Here is a 21776-nt window from a genome sequence, read left to right as displayed (position 1 = left end):
AGCCAGTGTAGGTTGATATCTCATTGCCTGCTATATGAGGGTGGATGAGGTGGCTTAACCTATTATATAAGGGTTCCCACCGTTCTAACTAGAGTTACCTGTTATATGAGGGTTACCTATAGACTATCCTTACCAGTGGCGTGGTATTGACACCTTTCTAATTGGGGTTACAGATTGGATCCCAACTTAGCCATAATGGCGTATTGGGGTTGTCGATTAGATAATTTCTTTCCATAGTTTCAATTACAGAATCAGGACTATTAGATACAGTCATTCAGTCTCAGTAATAAAATATAGATAGTTCTACAGAATTTAGGACTGTCAAATAAAGTCAACTTAGAACAGTACTAAACTCAGCTAGTTCCATAAAAACCTAGACTGCCAGATACAGTCACTCATGTTATCAGTATTCAATTTTAAGACTATCAGATAAAGTTAATCAAACCAGTTCTTCATAATCTGAATTATAAGAAATAGTCATCCTTTATCTATAAAATAACATCAGTCTCTCAGTATTCAGTAGACTTAGTCATTCAGTATCCTAGTATTAGTATTCAGTTATTAGTAAATCTATGTTTTCAAAATTCATGAGTCAGTGTTATCATGATCTCAGTTATAGTGACGTATTCATGTATGTATCCTTATGTTTATATTAGTCAGTAAGATAGTATTGTTCATGCAGATGAACCATTGCATTCAGTCTACCTCACTTGCATACCAGTACATTTAACGTACTGATGCATTTGCATTGTGGTATTTTATACCATTGGTTTAGAAGCACGAGCTCCTGAGTATCCTTAGTAGATCAGTCGTTAAGTAGCCAGATTTATAGTGTGTAATACCCCAATTTTCTAAACCAGAATGCTACATGGTGCTTATGACCTCGAAGGACTATAAGCTAACCCATGACTGATATCTATACATGTACACTAAATAAAATACTGAACAATTGGAAACATACACTGAAATGCCATAAGGTTCAATAATGAACATAAAATGGATGAGATAACATTTGTGGGGTAATATAATATGAAAAACAAAACTATAAACACTGAATTCTAAAACATAATAGTCGGTATCTAGTCTGAAAGACTCTACTATCTAAATAATCTGAATAAGGATTTCACTACTGGGACTGATACAAGGCTGGGATTTTCGAAACTAGTGTCCTTAACTCAAACAATATAATAGATACATCCTTTAGATATTATTTTCCTTGCCCGAAGGTAGGAAATAAGCTGACCCTTGAAAACGGATACACTACCATTCCACTTATGTATGGGTTTATTTGGAAACTGAAACTAGACTATTCCATTTCTACAGTCGACTGTAGTTTAGTAGGAATAAAGACAATCTTTGCCTAGAATGACATCAAAATCAGTCATCTCTAATTCAACTAAGTCTGCTAAAGTGACTTTCTAAATATCATAATAGGGCAGTTCCTGTATACTCGTCGGGCTATGATGATTTTGCCCACTGGGGTAGAGACTGAGAAGGGCTCTACTAGAATTTTAGGACTAATTCTGAAATCAACTGTTATATTGGGAGTAACAAAAGAAAAAAAAGCTCCAGGATCTAGAAATGCGTAAACATTCACATGAAAGATCTATAACGTAACAATAACTACATCAAGAGAATTTTCCTGATCTTGTTGGGTTTGAAGAGCATATAGTCTATTTGGGCGTTGCCCGCTAGTAGCACTAGTGTGGCACCCTACTGATTTAGGTGACCAAAATGATCTGAGGAGCGGAGATGACTCTGATAACCTGACTGAGGAAAGTCTCTGACTCTAAGGCCTAGCTTGCCACAACCGAAATAGACATCTCTGCCAGCTCTACAAGCACCTTTGTAATTCTTACCACAAGTCTGACAAAGAGGATTAGTTCAGGAATTGCTCACACTGCCTTAAGACTTAGATCCTGGCACTCTATCTCTGAACTAAGGAGCTAGAGCACTGGCTGAAGAAGGAGTTAGAACTGATGAATTAGGACGAAACTGGGAACTGTTTCCTCCTTTTGATTTAGGCTGACGAAAATTGAAGCAACCTGTCTTAGCTTTCTTATTGTGCTTTTCCCTCTGCTTAATCTTCTTCTCCTCTATCTTTTAAGCATGGGTTATAAGTTTGGATAAAGTCATGTCACTATTTAGCATGGCAGATCTGCACTCATTAACCATGCTATCATTTAAACCTGAAGCAAGTGGCTCTACCGTCTATAACCACATGAGGGGCATATCTGGCTAATTGAGTAAACTTTAGAGAATACTCTTTCACCATCATATTGACCTACCTGATGTTGATGAATTCTAGCACCTTAGCCTCTCTAAGCTCTTGGGGAAAGAATCTGTCTAAGAATGCAGTGACGAACTCCCCCCACTCTATAGGACCTGCATCATCTGACCTTTCTAATTTCCACTATTTGAACTAAGTTTAAGCCACATCCTACAACTGATATGCAGCTATCTCAGCACTCTCAATAGTAGTCACCCCTATGATGTTTGTCACCTTCTGCACCTGATCTAGGAATTCCTGAGGGTCCTCATCTAATTTAGACCCATGGAAGGATAGAGGATTCATTCGAGTGAAGTCCCGAATCCTAGCTACAGCTGAGTTAGCCACTGGGTTAGCCAGAATGACAGCTGGTCGCTCATTATGGGCAGCTACTAATTGAGCAAGAGTTGTAAATACGGTCCTGAACTCTACATGAGAGACATGATCGCCCAATGGTTCTTCGGGCTAAAGGGCTGACTCATTTCTTCTTTTAGGAGGTATATTATGAAACAAAGAGAAGAAGCGGATTAGACTGAGAGATTGACTTGTGATTATGCTTACTGGCACGACATGAATACTGAAAGAAGGGAAATTGTTCCTAAACATCTCATAGTCTCTTGCACATAAATATGGCGCGCAACACACCCATGTACAAGACTCTACTAGATGCGGCTTTCTGACTTCTAGGACTCTATTGAACCTTAGGCTCTGATACCAAGTTTGAAATGCCTCAATTTCCTAAACAAGAATGCTACACGATGCTTATAACCTCGAAGGACCATAAGCTAACCCATGATAGATATCTATACCTGTACATTAAATAAAATACCAAATAATACGAAAACATACACTAAAAGGCCATAAGGTTCAATATTGAACATAACATGGATGAGATAACATCTATGGGGTAGTAAAAAATTGAAAACAAAACTGTAAACACTAAAGTCTAAAACATAATAGTCGGCATCTAGACTGAAAGACTATACTGTCTGAATAATCTAAATAAGAAGTTGATGGACATATTCCCAACTAACTCCAACTATTAACTAATTAATGAAATATTTGAGAAATAATCATGTCCTTGAAGGATGAGGACTCACTTCTATTCTGACTGCTAAGACTGGAATCTACTGTTAACCTGGAACTCGTGTCTCTGAACCTATAGTGTAACATAAAAAGAAATCACAATAGTGAAAATGCGTCAGTACAATGGAATATAATGAGTATACATGTGAGGTAGGATAATGCAAGGGTTAACATGCATGAATAATGCTAGCTGATTGTCTAACATGAATGCGAGAATGGATATATAAATACGTAACTATAACTGACACTATGATATAATGATTATTGAATCTGAATACTGATGACATAACATACTAAAAACTGATATATCTGATAGCATAAATAGATGTATCTGAATATAACTAATAACATGGGTGACTGTATCTGACAGTTCAGAATCTAATGAAACTATTTGAGTTCCTTATTGTATCTGAGTTGACTGTATCTGATAGTCTTGAATCTAAAGAACTATCTAAGTTCTCTTACTAAGACTGGTACTGAAACTGTGGGAGGTAGTATTTAACCGACATGCCCCTAAAATGCCATTATGGCTGAGTTGGGGTCCAATCTATAATCCCAATTGCAAGGGTGTCAATACCGCGCCACTGATAAGGACAAGCTATGGGTGACCCTCATCTGACAGTGTCCTCAATACAATAATGGTAGGGCCCTTATCTGACAGTGATTATCCACCTCATCAACCCTCATCGACAGTGTTGATGTCTCAACCTATGCTGGATATTTAGTTCTAGAATGCAAAGATGACTGCTAAGGATGAAACCCTCATTTGATAGTGTGTGTCCCCATTCTTGGGTTCACTCAATGCTAATTTCTACTCCCATCTGAATGGACATCAAACATGATTTACTGAACTAAACATGAACTGAGTTACAAAGTTCCACTGACTTATGGAATACTATTGATATCTGACAACTGACTGAGTTCATGAGATCATGGAGATTTCCTGAGTCATAAGACTGTCTCAAGTCTAAGGACCATGGCTTGACTTAGAGTATCATGAAAACATGACATGGCTCTAGGTACACAGCTAATTTTTTAGGTACAAATACCTCCAGGACTCAATGGAAGGAAACTGACAAAGCATGACTTACTTGTATACATAATAATCATCATAATACATTTACTGAAGAATTTCATCAAATATGTGATAGGCATAAACTTGTACGTACATGGGGATTTCATGATATCATGCTAATTGGACACTTTCCCTTTATCTAGGCATTCAACAAAACACATAGTAGGCGTAGAATATGTAAACAACATTATACAACAATTAATTGTCACGATTCAATTTCAATTTAATCATTCAAGGGTTTAGTCCTAGGGTTTCATGAATCTATACCGATACAAATCAACCCATATGGAATTTAATACTCATTTATGGAATACAATTAAATTACTCATTATCAACATGAACAAAGGTAGCCCAATCATGAAATTCATAAGAAAATCCTTAACTCGAATTTATAAAAAGGATTCTTGGGCTTCATGGATGAATGGAGTCCATGAATGAATACTATGCATACCTTAGTTCATGATTTTGTGAAGATTTATGGTGAAATCTTCTTGAAATTGGATCTTCTATGAAAACCCTAGCTTGTTCTTGAGAGAAACTTGAGAAAAGAGAGTATAGTTTGGGTGAAAAGTTGTTGAATCACGTGTTAAAGGGCTTTAATAGGGGTGGGAAATTTATCCTTTTAACCCTGGACGCGTCTTGTAATTTCAGTAAAAATTTTCTGAATTGAACCCCTAGCGCGATGCGGCGCTATAGCACCGTGTCACTGTAATTTGATAATTGGAAAACTGAGGGATGGCGTGATGCAGAGCCATCGCATTGCCTATTTCTTCGTGACCTGGAACTTTGGCATGAAGCAGGGAAAATCGCGTTGAGACACTAGAAAAAGGACAATTCTAAATTTGAGTTCTGTCGCGATGCGCCATAATTACGGAAGCCTACTGGAAATTGCCAAATGCCATTTCCTCTTGTGGCGCGGCGCGCCACTAACTAATATGGCGCTGTTTTACAATGGGAACTTGAAATAGTCATAACTTCTTACCCGGTTATCATATTTAAGTGAATCATATATCAATGGAAGGCTTATTGAATTTTATACATGCTAAAAGTAAAAATATTGAAAATTCCTTATGAAAAAAATTATCATTCACTTTAGAAGCTATTACGAGGCATTTTTGGGACTAAATTGGGTAGAAATCTTCGGGGTATTACACTGTGAATCCTCATTATTCGAGGATAACATTATTATTTTCTTACTTTATTATTTCAATAGTTCAGAGTTACTTGGGGACATGTCCCATCAACTCCACAGTTTTCAGATAGTTTATAGGCTTTCAGTCTACAACATGTTTTAGATAGTTTATCTCAGTTTTTAGTATTGTGATACACCACTATAGACGTTGTATTAGTTCAGTTTTAAACCTTACGGTCTTACAAATTATATTCATATATTTACAATGCATTATTTAGTGCTCAGTTACAGATATCAGTCATTGGTTAGCTTGTGGTCTTTTGGGGTCATGAGCACCGTGTAACATTTTGGGTACCAGATTTGAGGCATTACAAGGGGTGGGTAGTCATTCGAAAGTGATGATACTAAACATATATTACACTACACATGACTTTGTCACTTGTCTAAGAATCCAACTGCAGGCTAATGGATCGGGTAATGATTAAACAAGTTAGGGTTCTGATCCGAATGAAACCAAAAATATTTCTTTGGTTCAACTTTTTAAATTTATTCTTTTATTTTATCTGCTTGTCAATTTGGGGTATTTAGTTTATTTAAGAAGTCCCATTTCCAATAACTTGTGACATTCTTATTTTCTCGCTATTATTGTTCTTTTATAAATTCTTGTGTTGTTTATCACCTAAGTAACTATCAAATGGGAATACCAAATAATATATTTGTTTATTAATTACTTTATCAATTAGTTCACATTAAGTTAATAATAAATTGGTGACCTTTATTTAATCACGTAGAATTTCCACGTAAAATATGAATTTGGCCGACCACCTTTGTGGACCTTAAAAGGTGCCTAACACCATCCTTTCAAAGTACTTTGAACCCTTACTAAAATTTTTGGTGAACTAAGACAAAACAACAAAATTGGTTTATAGTTAGCCATGGCTGGTGCCCTAACACACCTTAATTCATTAAGTGGTGACTCTTCTTATTCCTTTTAAAAATTCAAAAAAGAGTAGTCACGTCGAATCCCGTATTTCACAAGAAAAGTGAGATGCAACAATGATGACGCATACATGATGGAATAAAAGATGATAGGTAGGCAAATGGATCAAAGGGAATTTTGAAGTCAAGGAGGAAGAGTTGGTCCAATTCCTTTTGGTAGAGGATATGCAAGAAACCTCCCCCAAATTGAGATGTAGGAATCAATTCCATCAATGTTAGTTTTCCAACCTTAAAAGAAGAGAGTGATTCCGAAGCTTATCTTAGATGGGAGTCATCTTGTGAAAGGATCTTTCATGTCAATGATTTCACAGAATAAAGAAGAGTACTTATTCCATACCCAATTATGAAGGTTATGAAAATACATGGAGGTATTATTCCAAGAGGTTTGAAAATTTGTTGAATGAGGGACAACCCCATGCATGGTATATATTGAAGGGTCTTATGAGGTAATGGTATTTTCTTGAGAGTTATAGACATGAAGTTCTTTCTAAGTTATACAACTTGAGAAAAGGTAGCAAGAGTGTCATCGCCTATTATGATGAGTTCCAATAATTAATTTTGAAGCTTGATCACCGATGAAAGGAAGTAAACCATGATATCATACACTTCATGGTTGGGTTGAACAAAGACATCTTCTTACGCATGACTCTTCAAAAGTTTAAAACCATATACTGTATCTTCCAACTGGCTTTGGAGATTGAAAGGAGGATCAAAGAGAAGGAGGCTTACAAGTCAAATGGTAATCCATCAACTACTACTTGGGGTAAGAACAAAGAGATAGCTCAATCATCCGCGGGTTGGAACAAGATCAAGGTTTACAAGTTCAACGATAAGAAGCCCATAGAGAAGACCATTCCGAAGTACCCCCAAAGAAATAAAGGTAAAAAGTATCCTACTTCCTATCCTAAAGGATTCCAATGCTTTAAATGTCAAGGGTGGGGGCATAAGGAAATTGAATGTCCCAACCAAAGAAATGTGATCCATAGGAAAGGGATATTGTATTATCTTAGAAAAAGGGTGGGGTTAAAATCAAATAAGGATGATGACAAGTCTCAAAATAAAAAAAAAGTAGAAGATCAGATACAAGAGGAGGGAGATGAAGAAGATACTTGACTGCAAGGTAGTGAGATTGAAGTACCTAACTTTGTGGTAAGGTGAGTCATGGTTAGTAAGGCTTTGGATGATCCGATTTAAAGGAGAAATCTTTTCCATAACAAATGTCTTATCAAAGGAGTTTTGTACTTAATGATCATTGATAGTTGTAGTTGTACTATTGTTTGTAGTGCCTTCATAGTTTATTTCTTTAAGCTACTAACTACGACATATACAACTTCATAGAAACTCTAATGGTTGAATGAATGTGAAGAACTAAAGGTAACTTGGCAAGTTATGATTCAGTTCAAGGTAGGGAATTAACAGATGAGGTGCTTTGTGATGTGATCCCTATGCAATCTCGTGACTAATTCTTATAAAGTCCATAGATATATGATCTTTCTACTAAGCATGATAGGAGAAACAATTAGTATTCTCATGAACTAAAATACTAAAAGTTTACAGTCCATCCTCTCACACTATCTTAAGTGAATGAAATCCATCAACAATTGAGGGAGTTAATGAAACAAAAAGATGGACGGGGAAGAGAAAACCAAGGGTAATGAAGGTAAAGAAGGGAATAATCAATAAAATCAAAGGGAAAAGATCCTATGGTGATGTTGTCTAGGAAGAAGGATATCTTCAAGGTCATGCTTCTCCTAGCCCATGTTTTTAACACTAAACCCTCTACTTTTTCTATCCCCCATTCTAGCTCCTTTGTTTTGCAGGATTTTAAAGATGCGTTCTTAAAGAAACTTCCACTAGGGTTACCCCCACTTTGGGGAATCAAGCATCAAGTAGATTTTGTGTGGGGCTCTCAATTACCTAACAAACCAGCATACCAAAGTAACCCTATGCATACCAATGAGCCTCAAACACAAGTTGAGAAACCCCTTAACAAGGGATACATAAAAGAAAGCATGAGTTTAAGTATGGTTTTAGTGTTGTTAGTGCAAAATAAAGATGGAATATGGCGTATGTGTATGGAATACATAGCCATAAATAAGATCACTGTAAAGTATCGCCACCCCATTCTTCGATTGGATGATATGCTTGATGAATTGAACGGGGCAAGTGTGTTTTCAAAAATTGATTTTAGGAGCAGCTATCACCAAATAATAATGCAATCGGGTGATGAATGGAAGATCATTTTCAAGACCAAGTTTAGTCTCTATGAATGGATGGTCATGCCATTCGACCTCACTAATGCTCCTAGTACTTTCATGCGATTAATGAATCATGTGATGAAACCATTCATTGGGAATTTTGTTGTGGTGTACTTTGAAGATGTCTAGTTTATAAAAAAATCCATTGATGAGCATGTTTTACATTTGTAAGTTTTTTTAAAGTCCTTAGAAAGGAAAAATTGTATGCTAATTTTGAAAAATACTCTTTTGGTATGGATGAATATGTGTTTTTTGGATTTGTTGTAAGCTCAAGAGGAGTTGAGGTTGATGCATCTACGATAGACGCTATAAAGAATTGGACAACTTCAAAATCCATTAGTAAAGTACGAAGCTTCCATGGGTTAGCTATTTTTAATAGATGATTTGTCAAAGGATTTAGTACTATCACCGCTCCCTTGACCGAGGTAATTTTAAAGGACAAACATTTCAAATAGGGTAAAGAGTAAGCCAAGGGATTTGAAACCTTGAAGGCTATGCTTATTTCCAACCCCTTGTTGCATTACCCAATTTTGATAAGATATTTGAAATTGAATATGATGCAAGTAAATTAGGAATAGGTGTCGTCTTAATGTAAGATCTTAAAACTATTGCCTATTTTAGTGATAATCTTAAGGGCGTGTCTCTAAATTATTTCACTTATGATATAAAGTTATACGCTTTGATTCAAGATTTGGTAATTGTCAGCATTACTTGTGACCTAAACATTTTGCGATCCGAACGGACTATGAATCCTTCAAATATTTTAGGGGCCAAGGTAATATAAAAAAATGGCATGCAAAGGATTGATTTTCATTAAACCTTCCCTTATGTCATTCAATATAAAAAGGGAAAGAAAAAAGTGGTTATCGATGTATCATCTAGGAAATATGTGCTTATTTTTATATTGTCTTCCAAATTGATGGGATTTGAGAGTTTTATGATGATGTATCCCAAGGACCTAACATTTGCCCCTATCTTTTAGGATTGTGAGGAGTGGGTTAGGTAAAATGGCTTAAGGATGGGGTTTCCACTTTATATTCTAAGTTTGATGGATATTTTTTTAAAGAAAGAAGGTTGTGTGTGTTCTCTAGTTCTTAGAGGGAATTATTTGTAAGAGAGGAACATGATGGCAGTTTGATCGGACACTTTGGGGTTGAAAATACCCTCAAAATCCTAGAGGAACAATTCTATTTGCCCAAGATATGCAATGATATTGATAGGATTTATGGCCAATGCGTGGATTGTAGGAGTGCTAAATCACATCTATTCCCTCAAGGGTTGCATACCCCGCTGCTCACTCCCCTACACCGATGGCTTGAAATCTCTATGGACTTTATTTTAGGATTACCACGGATGAGGATATGTAAGGACAACATTTTTATGGTGGTTGATAGATTCTCAAAGATGGCACACTTTATCCCATGTTCTATGAGTGAGGATATATCTATTGTAGCCTTGCTGTTTGTTGAGAATTTAGTTAAATTACAAGGGATCCCTTGGTTTATTATTAGTGATAGGGAATCTAAGTTCCTTAGTCACTTTTGCAAGTCGATGTGGATTGGGCTTTGTAAAAAAATTCTATTCTCAACTTCTTTTCACCCATAAATCGATGGATAAATGGAAGTAGTTAATAGGACCTTAGGTACTATGCTATGCTCTATTTTTAAAGGTAAGATAACTTTTTGTGAGGATCACCTACCCCTAGTCGAGTTCGCTTATAATCATGTTATCTAATCAATTACCGGTATGACCCCCTTTAAGTGTGTGTATGGTCTAAGTCACCTTACTACTTTAGATCTAACTCCCTTGTCTAGTGATCTTATGTTAAGTTTAGACAGAAACAAAAGAGCGAAATCTATGAAAAATTTGCATAAAAAGGTGTGATTCCGCCTTGAGAAGAGAAACAAAGGAGTTGCTAAGAGGGCCAAAAAGGGGAGAAGAAGGTTTGTCCTAGAAATGGATGGATGATTGAGTGTTGGTTAATCTTAAAAAGGATTGGTTTCTAACTCAAAGAAAATAAAAGTTGATGCCGAGAAGTGATGGCCCCTTTCAAATTCTTGAAAGGATCGATGATAATGGTTATAAGATCAATCTTCCTCAGGAATACCAAGTGCTAAACACATTCAATGTGTGTGACCTCTTACTTACTAACACAATCGATGGTCATGAAGCCATTAATTTGAGGTCAAATTCCTTTCAAGAGTAAGAGGATGATACGAGCATGATAAATTCACAATCGTTTACTAGGAGCCATGCTCAGGAATTACAAATCCCTCAAGGCTAATTCATGAAGATGGATGCGTGTGAATATATTTTGAATCCCTCCAAGTGGTTTTACATTTTGAAGTGTGAACAAACAATATTTAACTATTACGTTCATTTAAGGGCATTTTAGTAATTTTTTTCATGGGTCATTTTTGGGCCCCTTATATAGTAGACTATAAATAGCCACTTGTTAGAGTTGTTTTCCTTATCTGATTTTTTATATTGAATGAATGTTAGTCTTGATAGAGTATTTGTGAAATTTGTGTTGATTTTTTTCTTAGAAACGGGGGTTTTGAGGGTATTGAATACCTCTTTGTCTATGTCAGAAATTAGTGTTTGAATCTATAATATTAAGGATCTTTCAGTTTGATACTTTCATTTTTTCTTAATTCCTTATAGTATCTTATGTCAATTTATCTATATTCACTTTCCTGCATCGATTGTCTTTTCTTCTTTAGGTAGATTTCATCTTTCATAGGTTGATCCGTGTCAATCAGCAAGCACCGCTACCAGCTTTAACAAACCCTTTGAAAGAATAAGTCTCCCATGCTAAATTTTGGGTTGCATTAGCCTACTCCATGACCACCCAAAATAACCAACAAGTTTTTGCACCAGCCAACCAAAATGTGAATACAACAATAGCTAGAGTTTGGGACTTCACTCGGATAAATCCTCCGATACTCTTTAGGACCAAATCTAAAAAGGATCCACGAGAGTTCTAGGATAATTCTAAGAAAGTTATTAAGATCATAGGTGTCAATCAAATTAAAATTATTTACTTATTTTCTTATCAGTTGTATGGAGTGGATTACACCTAGTACAAGAAATGAATGGATGATAGAGTTACAAATGTAGGATCGGTATAACTGGATGAGTTTGGTGTTGTAGTTTTTGGCAGGTTCTACCCACTTGAGTTAAGGGAAGACAAGATACAAGAATTCATAAATTTGAAGTAGGGTAACATGAGTGTGAAGGAGTATTCTTTTAAGTTTACTCAATTGGAAATACATGTTTCGGCTATGGTTGTTGAGTCTAGGGCATAAATAAGAAAGTTTATTTAAGGTGTTTTAGAGGATGTTGTCAAAGATTATATAAGTACTATGATGGTTAGGGATATAGGCATCTCTAGGTTGATGTTTCAGGCTCAAAAAATTAAGGAGGAGAAAATTAAGGAGAAGGAAAAAAAGAGCAAGAGGGCTAGAATAACTAGCTTTAATTTCACTCGTTAATGGTCATATATTGGTAATCATTCTCATCTATATTATAAATATTCATATCCAGCTACATTTTCTACTAGTGATCCAGTGCTCAAGTTCAACATATATCAGAGAAATTTGAAATAGTTCATTAATATGTCATATGGTAAAAATCACATAGGAATTTTTAAAAAACTTTGTAAAATCATCTGAACTCTGTATACTCTTTGTTTTACTTCTGTGTTAGGTGATATACCCTACAATTTCACATCTTTCACTGACTACCTTATCTCGATTAATTCTAAGATAAGAGTAATAGTAAGGGAAGAGCATACAAGATCACACAGCAGGGTGCCACAAACGCAATTAAGTCATTATATCGTGATTGGGCTCAAGATCATGAAACAGGGCTCCAAACCATAAGTTCCAATTTGGGATGACAAAGTATTAGGTACACAAGATCACATAGCAGTGTACCAAGTTCTTGTGTCGGCAAATCACGGTTTCTAGCATAGAGTCATTTGACTCGGGCTTTCTTCGGGTAACTACCTAACTCCCATCAACCCAGTTTTTAAAGCTTTAAAACATAGATTCTCTGAAATCAAACTCTAACTTTGTCATGGCATACATTTATATGGTATCATCATATCATTGACTTGCAAGTCACATTCTCTTAGCCATTTATCAAATTATATCTCTGTTCTAAAAACATGAAATTTCGAACCACCATATCAACAATTTTTTCCAACAAACTCATTCTTTAAAACTCATGTAAACATATGCAAGGAAACTCTCTTTGTGAACATTTTAAGAATTAAAGGTGGTCATGTCAAAGTACTCAATTACATGCATTTCTTTCTCTTTAACGCAAGAACATCATAGTAACATCAAGAAACACCCTCTCATTATTTTAAAATCATGTTTCACTTGCTATGACATTGAGAAAACTGCTTTCAAATCACAAGGCTTGCATTTCAACTCTTTTCTGATAAAACCATAATCTTTAATTCAACATACGAAAGGGGTTTCATAATATATGCTCTCAAACAATCTTCAATATCAGTTTTCATACGTAAACATGTACTTGTAAATCCATTCAATGGGGAAAGACCTCAAGGACAAATCAACAATATCATAAAAACATTTATAATGTATAATTAAAGCTTATATTCCAAAAACCCCTTTAAAATTCATGCTTGATAATCTTGAAATCATGATCTAGTGTTTACAAGATCATGTACTTCTTAGAATAAACCCTACCTACCTAAAATTTGGAATTTGATAGATACTTCTTGAAGCATACGGTTTTGGGATTCTAAATCTTCAATCAATTTCTAAAGCCCATGGTTGAATGTTGAGGGATCCTGATTCTTAGGTTGAGACCTAAGTGTTTAGTTCTTGAGAGATTTGGAGAAAATGACCATATTTTGGTCAATTGGGGGCTTAATCACGTTTTTATGGCTTAATAAGGGTGTGGGAAAGGATTAAAATACCCCTAAAGAAACAAAAAAAGTTGCACCAGTCCCTCAGTTGACAGGCTGATATGCTGAAGAAATTTGGGCTTACATTTTTACTCTGATGTTGGATTTTGATGAAATTAGTTGAATTGAAAAGAAGACTCAAAGAGATTTCATTTGATATATATCAACCCTCCCTATACATTATATACAGAAAGTTATGATCAACGAAGTTAACCCCAGTTGAAGTGTCCACTAAAACAAAATTGATAGAATTCTTTTCAACTCATCTTAGAGTTAGGGGATTCTTGAGACCTTAACTCATACACAAAGGTTTTCCCACACTATAGGAGCTATCACCATGCATACATTAAAAGGGAATAATTTAGTTCGGGTCTATAGGTGTAGGAATGATGGTTTAAATATTAGCTCGAAAGTACAGGGTGTTACATTATCCCCCCTTGGGATCATTTGTCCCCTAATGTTGGGTAGGGACTTTTGAAGCTCTAGAGGTGTAGAATAAAGAATGTAACATCTCATTAAATATTTTTCTTCAACAAAATATGCGAAGGCAGTCAACATGATTCATGATAATCCCTAGGGAATGTGTAAGCATGAAACATATGATAACGAAACTTGATGTTGACATAATCTTGGCATGTGTTTTATATCACATGATCAAAACATTGCAGGACATGAATTTTTTATACGAATCTTTGCCCTGATTAAGATTGGTACATGACATGAGATGAGATTCTCGTGGGATATAAGAATTGAAACATTAAATATACAACGAAAAGACTTAAACATTAGAGACACTACATGTCTACACCACAAATAATAAATTTTATGCTTCATCATTTCCAACTTACAGTTCTCCCAATACACAACTAAACGCATGAGCTTGAGTCCTACTGTATAATACTCTTATGTTGAAGCCTAACTCAGAGAAAAGAGGTGCTAGCTTAAGCTATTGGATTCCATATTCTACATCTCCTTAAGAATATTTACTTTACCTTATCACTAATGTCAAACACACTCAAGTTTTAAATCAAGGAGTACTAACCTTACAACACATTGGTTTGCATTTTCAACAATCATAACATTCAAGCCTAATCATTACCACACCCACTACATGGATCTTCACACTAAGACCAAAAATTTTCAATTACTTTCACAAATATTTTTGGTATATTTCTCCTTCTTAGCTATTCCACACAACAATAGTTCATTTCCTTCTTTTCCCTTTCACCAATAACCTTAGTTCGAGAGTCACATCAATTTTTTTTCACCTTCAAATATAACAAATTGTTTTAGCTCATCAATGTTAACACACTGTTGCGGCATTTTTCCATTTTTTCAACAAAGATCACTAAATAGCTCCTCTATCTCTACTAGTGTAGACTCTTTTTCATCATCATCATCATCGTCATATTCAAGGATGCTAACATCGTTATCCTCTTCTTCTTCTATCCTGTCCTTTGAACCCGCAATCCGCACATAATAATCCTCAAACAAATTCTCCTTCAAGACCTGACAATTAACTTTGTAAACCAGGTAGGTATCTTGTTTCTAGAAAGAAATGTATTGAAGATTCCTTGCTCGTACCAACCCTGAGGCGGAAGAATTTTTATCTTGTAACTGAAAAAAAAAGTACATTTTCAGCACAGTATTTTCCACCATCTGGGAAACAAAGTCTTTAAGTTATCCCATTCTAAACCATCCCATATATCATCCAATACAATAATATATCTCTTTCTAATTAATTTTTTCCTCAACTTGTCAGCAAGGATGTCATCCTTTTCTCCCTTATCCATTGAAATGGTAACTTGACTAAAAATCTTTTGTAATAGATCTCTCCAGTTATATCTTTGAGAAACGATGAACCATGCTCGAACATCGATGTGAAAAGCAATGCTCTTATTAACCTACACCTTTCTAGCAATAGTTGTTTTCCCTTGTTCCCCATCCCGACAATAGGGATGACATCTAGCTCACTTGTCCCTCGAGTCAGATGCCGAATTAGTTTTTATGTTGCTATATCAAAACCCACTATCTCATCATCATCACTCACGAGATTGTTATGTTGAATTGGTAGATGATTAGATAGCTCTACCACAGAGTGAGGCTTAAGAGCGATGTCTGCAGACCACATCACAGTCACCTCTGCATTAATTTGCTTGATCTCTTTTAAGATTGTAGAAAGTGAGTAAAAATGTGCCAAAACACATTATATTGAGCAAGAATAGAAGAATAGAATCAATTGTAACTTCAGCTTAAATGAAAAATTGATAGTATGCCTCTGAAAATCTTTAAGAATTTCATATTCATGGTGCACTTTTGCGACATCTCTTAAAATGGATGATAAAGATGACGACTCCTCCTCTAAAATGGATTTTAGAGATCATAACTATCTCTCCAAATTATCAAAAAGAGTTTTCATCAGGAAATCTAAATCTGATTTAGATTTCAACACCTCATTCAATTTACTCAAAAGAGAATCCAGAAATTTTAATCCACCTAAAGTGCGGTGGAACTAAGATGGGGTCAATTTTAAGGACGTGTAGTATGACTTCAATGGTGCCTTCAAATCTTTAGTTTTCTCCAGTACCCGCATAGAGTAAATATCTCCAGTGCCACTGGTTTTATCTTCATCTATAGTTCAAGGAAGAAGCTTTTGAATTACATAGAGAACATCACCTGCTATACCTAGAACCTTTTTCCATAACCTCATTCAACCAGTTACCATTATTAGCATTATTCGATACATCAACATCAAGGAAAACCAACAAGAAACCTATTTCCACATCAATATTTTTAGAAATGATAATATTAGGAATGTTCTCGAGCTTTTTGTTTTTGAGATACATCATCAAACTGTGGAGATGATGTGAAAAATCCTTTTGTAATTTCTTTTCCTTCAAAATTTTTGATTGAGAAAACTTTGAAGCCTGTAGTTCAGCAAGAAAAATATTCTTCATTTCCACCTCCACTAACACAATCAAACATAATAGATAGGGAGGTTTATTGAAGATATCATCTTCAGACTCAACACGTCAACTAAAATAGCAAGACAAAATTGCCCCACATTATTAGCAATGAACTAAAGTCAAGTCTCCCGACATTCCAACTTCTCATAGTTTACATAACCATTTATCTTTGTGGCATACAAGTATCTAAAAAATTTTATTTTCTTTTGAACAATTTCCAGTTGCTTTGTAAATTGATTTCTTTCAAGCTAAGACCTATTCGATTCCTTATGTCTCTCTAGTACATTATTTAGATTCTCTCTGAGGCAATCCATATATTTCGACAGATCAGAACAATTCAACTCAGAATTGTAACTTAAACTAGTACTACCATTAATGACTTCCAACAATTGTGATTCTAACCTCTTCAGATCAAGTTTAGTTTTACATTCATCTGTAATTCCAAAAAAATCCCCACAAAGAATTTTCACAATCATTGTGGCCTTCTTTGTGATTTTTACTATGGAATTAAGCCAAAGAAAATGACACTACTTTACAAAAGTTCTCAACAATCTTAGATCCATTTCAAGTTTCTTAATTCGATCAATCTTGAAGCTATCTAGATCATCTACACTCTTGATCCTTCTTAGGTGATATAACATTTTCTTGATTTTATTTTGAAGACTTACCATACCATTATGTCTTTCTAAAGTTTTATTCACATCTGCTAGAAAGTTGCTGCCATCAAATTTGTCAAAGTTAAGATTGTAGGCAGTCTTGACTAGGGTAGATTTACCTATTCCTTCCATACCATACATAGCCATAATATCAACTCGAGAATCTATTCCAATGGGGTGGAGAGAAATACTTAAAATTGCACGATTTAGGTTTCGTGCAACCACCTTTACAATCTCTTTAATAAACCTTGACTCACACCAATCCGATTTATTCTGTAAGACCATTCCTCCCAAATAATCAATTATTACTACCATATTAGTCTATCACTATAAAATGGAGAACCATCCCACAATCAATAATTAAAAAACTAAAACTATTTATTTACACAAAAGTCATCCTCACTCTGACTACAAACAGTATGACTTCGTATCACCAACTTCCTGGCCCATCTCACTACCAATAGATCATGACACTTTGACAAATACAACTACTCGGGTGGAAATACAATTCCAATATTTTGCTACATATCATTACCCTTATACATGACATCTGCAGTATGAATTTTGAAAGGTGGCTGAATAGACTTTGTACCTTGGGCTGATAAGCACAAGTTCATCAGAGTAAAGGCATACACTCAAATCAATACAACTTGAAGAACTAATGGACTCCTCTCAAGTCCTTGCACAATTTTTATAATCTTTTATGGCCTAATCAGAAAGGAACATACCATTTAGATTACAGACTTCTGCTCTTGAATCACCTCAATAATGAGACATATCTGAGAACATCAGAGTAAGGAAAGAATTGGGATGACTTTGATTTTGTATGGGTGACACCATAGCATAAATTAGAGTAAAAAAGAGGAATATTCTGAGTCTATAGCATGAACTAGAACATGAAGAAAGCGACATATTCCTAAATATCTTAGATCCCCCTTCTTATAAGTGTGGAATACTACACACCCATAATCAAAATACTACTCAACGTGATTTCGTAGACACCCTGGACCATGAACTATGCTTTGATACCAAGATTGGTAATACCCAAACTAGGGCCTGGCCATGACGGACATCCCGAGCCATGAAGGCTCGAATGTCCTACTCTATCTGGTAGTTATGCACAACATTCATATAATAAGAGAAGATGGAGAAATATAATCTGATATAGAAACATGGTCACACTTTTAATTCAGTTTATCAATAAGGAATGTAATCCGAAATCAACTAAACAACATCTAAAACAATCTACAAAATCTCTACTACATAATAAAATGACAACTATCAGAAAACTGGGATAAGGTCCCCAGTAGACCAAAATAAAAGAAATAATACAATCTGATAGAATAGGCCTTCTAGAACAAAGAAGGCTCACCATTGCATTGATTACTTCTCTTTGGATACTCTACTACCTAGCCAGACCCCTAGATTGAGCCTCTAAACTAAGAGATAGGGGGGTCAATATAGATGTACTGGTACGCAGAGCAAATCGCAAATAATAATTTGGCATAAATTTTTACTCCAATGTTATGTTGAAGTAAATTTGGCATAAATTTTTACTCTAATGTTGAATTTGGATGAAATTAGTTGCATTGGAAAAAGACTCAAAGAGATTTTATTTGATATAAAGCAGCCCTCCCATTTCATTATATACTGAAAGTTATGGTCGATGAAATTTGACCCCAGTTGAAGTGTCCACTAAAATAAAATTGATAAAATTATTTTTGACTCATCTTAGAGTTAGGGGATTCTTGTGACCTTAATTCATACTCAAAGGTTTTCCCACTCTATAGGACTGATCACCACACATACATTAACAAGGAATAATTTAGTTTGGTTCAATACATGTAGGAACGATGGTCTAAATTTTAGTCCAAAAGTATGGGGTGTTACAATGCAACATAGAAAGGTTAGAGCATATGCCTCTAGACAACTCAGGCCTTATGAGAATAACTACCCAACTCATGATCTTGAATTTGCAGCAGTTGTGTTTTCGTTACAATTTAGAGGCATTATCTCTATAAGGTTCATGTCAATGTGTGTTGACACCTTATTCTTGCCCTATATGATCATGCTGGATTTTGATTTTCTTTGATTTTAATTAAAATTACAATATTTATTTTATCCAATGAAAAATTTTTCAAAATGTTTACCTTGGTAATTTAACCCTAATAAGTAGCGACTACATATTTTCATATTCGTATGTATGAGATCTTATAATTGTTTTACTTAAATAATTATTTGGAGAATTAATTTTTGATTAAAGTTTATCTAAAAAATTGATTCAAATGGACAGAGTGTTGCTTTGAATATAATTTATTCACAAAAATAATTAATTTTTAAAAAATATGTGTTTGAGTTTATCAAACCAAGAAACTCAAAATTAAATTGGGTATTAATTCATCTCGAATTACAATTTAATTTAGACAACACATTGAAATTGACCATGATTAAAATCAAATTGTCAATATTACAATGCAATTGACCAATTGATTTTCAATTTGGCCAAGAATTAATTGAGATAGTTAACTCTTAATATAATTAGAGTTATTTTAATAATGATGGGATTATGTGTTGTAGAAGGCTTTTTGAAGTTCATAGGTTTTATTTTTGATTTCTTGAGTTGATATCGTTGATTTTTAAAGTTTTTCGTTTCAACTTTATAATGTTTTTTTTCGTTTTAATCTGTAGTCCTATGTAGCTTGAGCTATTGTCGTGACATACCATTTCACCAAATTAATATATGTTTTACCTGTCATTTTTCGCAATCTTTTAGTTTAAATAAGATTGTTGTATTCGTAATTTGAGTTTGATTGCTATAGATTTGGGTTTATTTTTCTTCTCCCCTTCTTGTTTCGAATTACTTTTTATGGTATTCTCTTTGATTCAAGTGTTACTTTGTGGTATGGATTTTATTTTTTTGGAAGATTTTGAAATTCAGATGTTGTCCTCTTTGAATTCAATTATGTCTTTAACCTCTCAATTCTTATTTAATATATGAAGAACTCACAATGTTAGTGGATAATTTAAAATAGTTTCTATTATGAGATGTGATTGAAAGTTTTCAACTTTAAGTATCTGCATTTCATAGAATTTTCTGAGAACTTTTCCTTTTTAGATTGATTCTGTTTGAAGCTAGTAATAAGACTTGCCTTAACTGTGGCCTTTTTTCGTTCCTGTAAGTTTCATTTTGAGGTTTCAAGGTGATTGAGACTAGTTTGACATAGCTTAACACAATCTTTTAGTATGTTTAAATTATATTTGTTCAATTAAACTCTTAAATAATCATTCCAGCTGTGTCTTTTCTAGTATTTTCTTTTTATTGGTTTCTTTGTCGATGCAATTATTGAAAGAAACATGCTACTGCATTTGATCTTTCTTCTATATACATATAGAACTTGTTTAAAATTTAATATTGTCTTGAAATTGCTAAAGCCTTTTACTCCATACAAATTTATTCTAAATTTAATAATAGACAAATATAAAACAACAACAACAATAACAACAAACCCAGTATATTCCCACATAGTGGGGTTTGGGGGGGTACGAGTACGCAGTCCATACCAATACTTCAAGAGAAGTAGAAAGGCTGTTTTCGATAGACCCCTGACTCAAGAAAAGGAATAATAGAAAAATACTTAATAAGGCATAGAACAAGTTGTCAAGACAAAAATATGCCACCCATAAGGGATAATAAACTAAGAAGAGTAAGCACATTCGTAATAAATCATACAAAAAGTGTTCTAGCAAGAATACTACTTCTACAAAGTAATTCCCTACCCAAATGACTCAAACTGGAACTAGCCTTCTATCCTAATCCGCGCCCTCCAGATCTTTCTATCTAGGGTCATGTCCTTAGTGAGCTGTAACAGCTCCATGTCTCGCCTGATCACCTCTCTCCAGTATTTCTTCAGCCTACCTCTACCCCGCCTGAAACCATCCAAACCAAGCTTCGCATACCTATGAATTGGGGCATTTCTGCCCCTCCTCATCACATGCTCGAACCATCTCAATCGGACTTTTCGCATCTTGTCTTCCACTAAAGCCACACCAACCTTTTCCTAAATAGTCTCATTTCGAACTCTATCACCCCTATTAAGCCAACACACCCAACGCAACATCTGCATTTCTGCCACCTTCAATTTTTGAATGTGAGAGTTCTTGACTGGCCAACATTTCTCTCCATACAACATGGCCGGCCAGACTGCCACCCTGTAGAATTTTCCTTTAAGCTTGGGTGGCACCTTCCTATCACACAACACCCCCGAGGTGAGCATCCACTTTATCTATCCTACTTCAATACGATGGGAGACATCCTCGTCAATCTCACCATTCCCCTGAATCATGGACCTTAGATACTTGAAACTATCCCTCTTACACACTATCTGGGAATCCA

This window comes from Capsicum annuum, chromosome 8 (genome assembly GCF_002878395.1).
Source record: "Capsicum annuum cultivar UCD-10X-F1 chromosome 8, UCD10Xv1.1, whole genome shotgun sequence".
Lineage (NCBI taxonomy): Eukaryota > Viridiplantae > Streptophyta > Magnoliopsida > Solanales > Solanaceae > Capsicum > Capsicum annuum.
Note: the sequence above shows the minus strand (reverse complement) of the source record.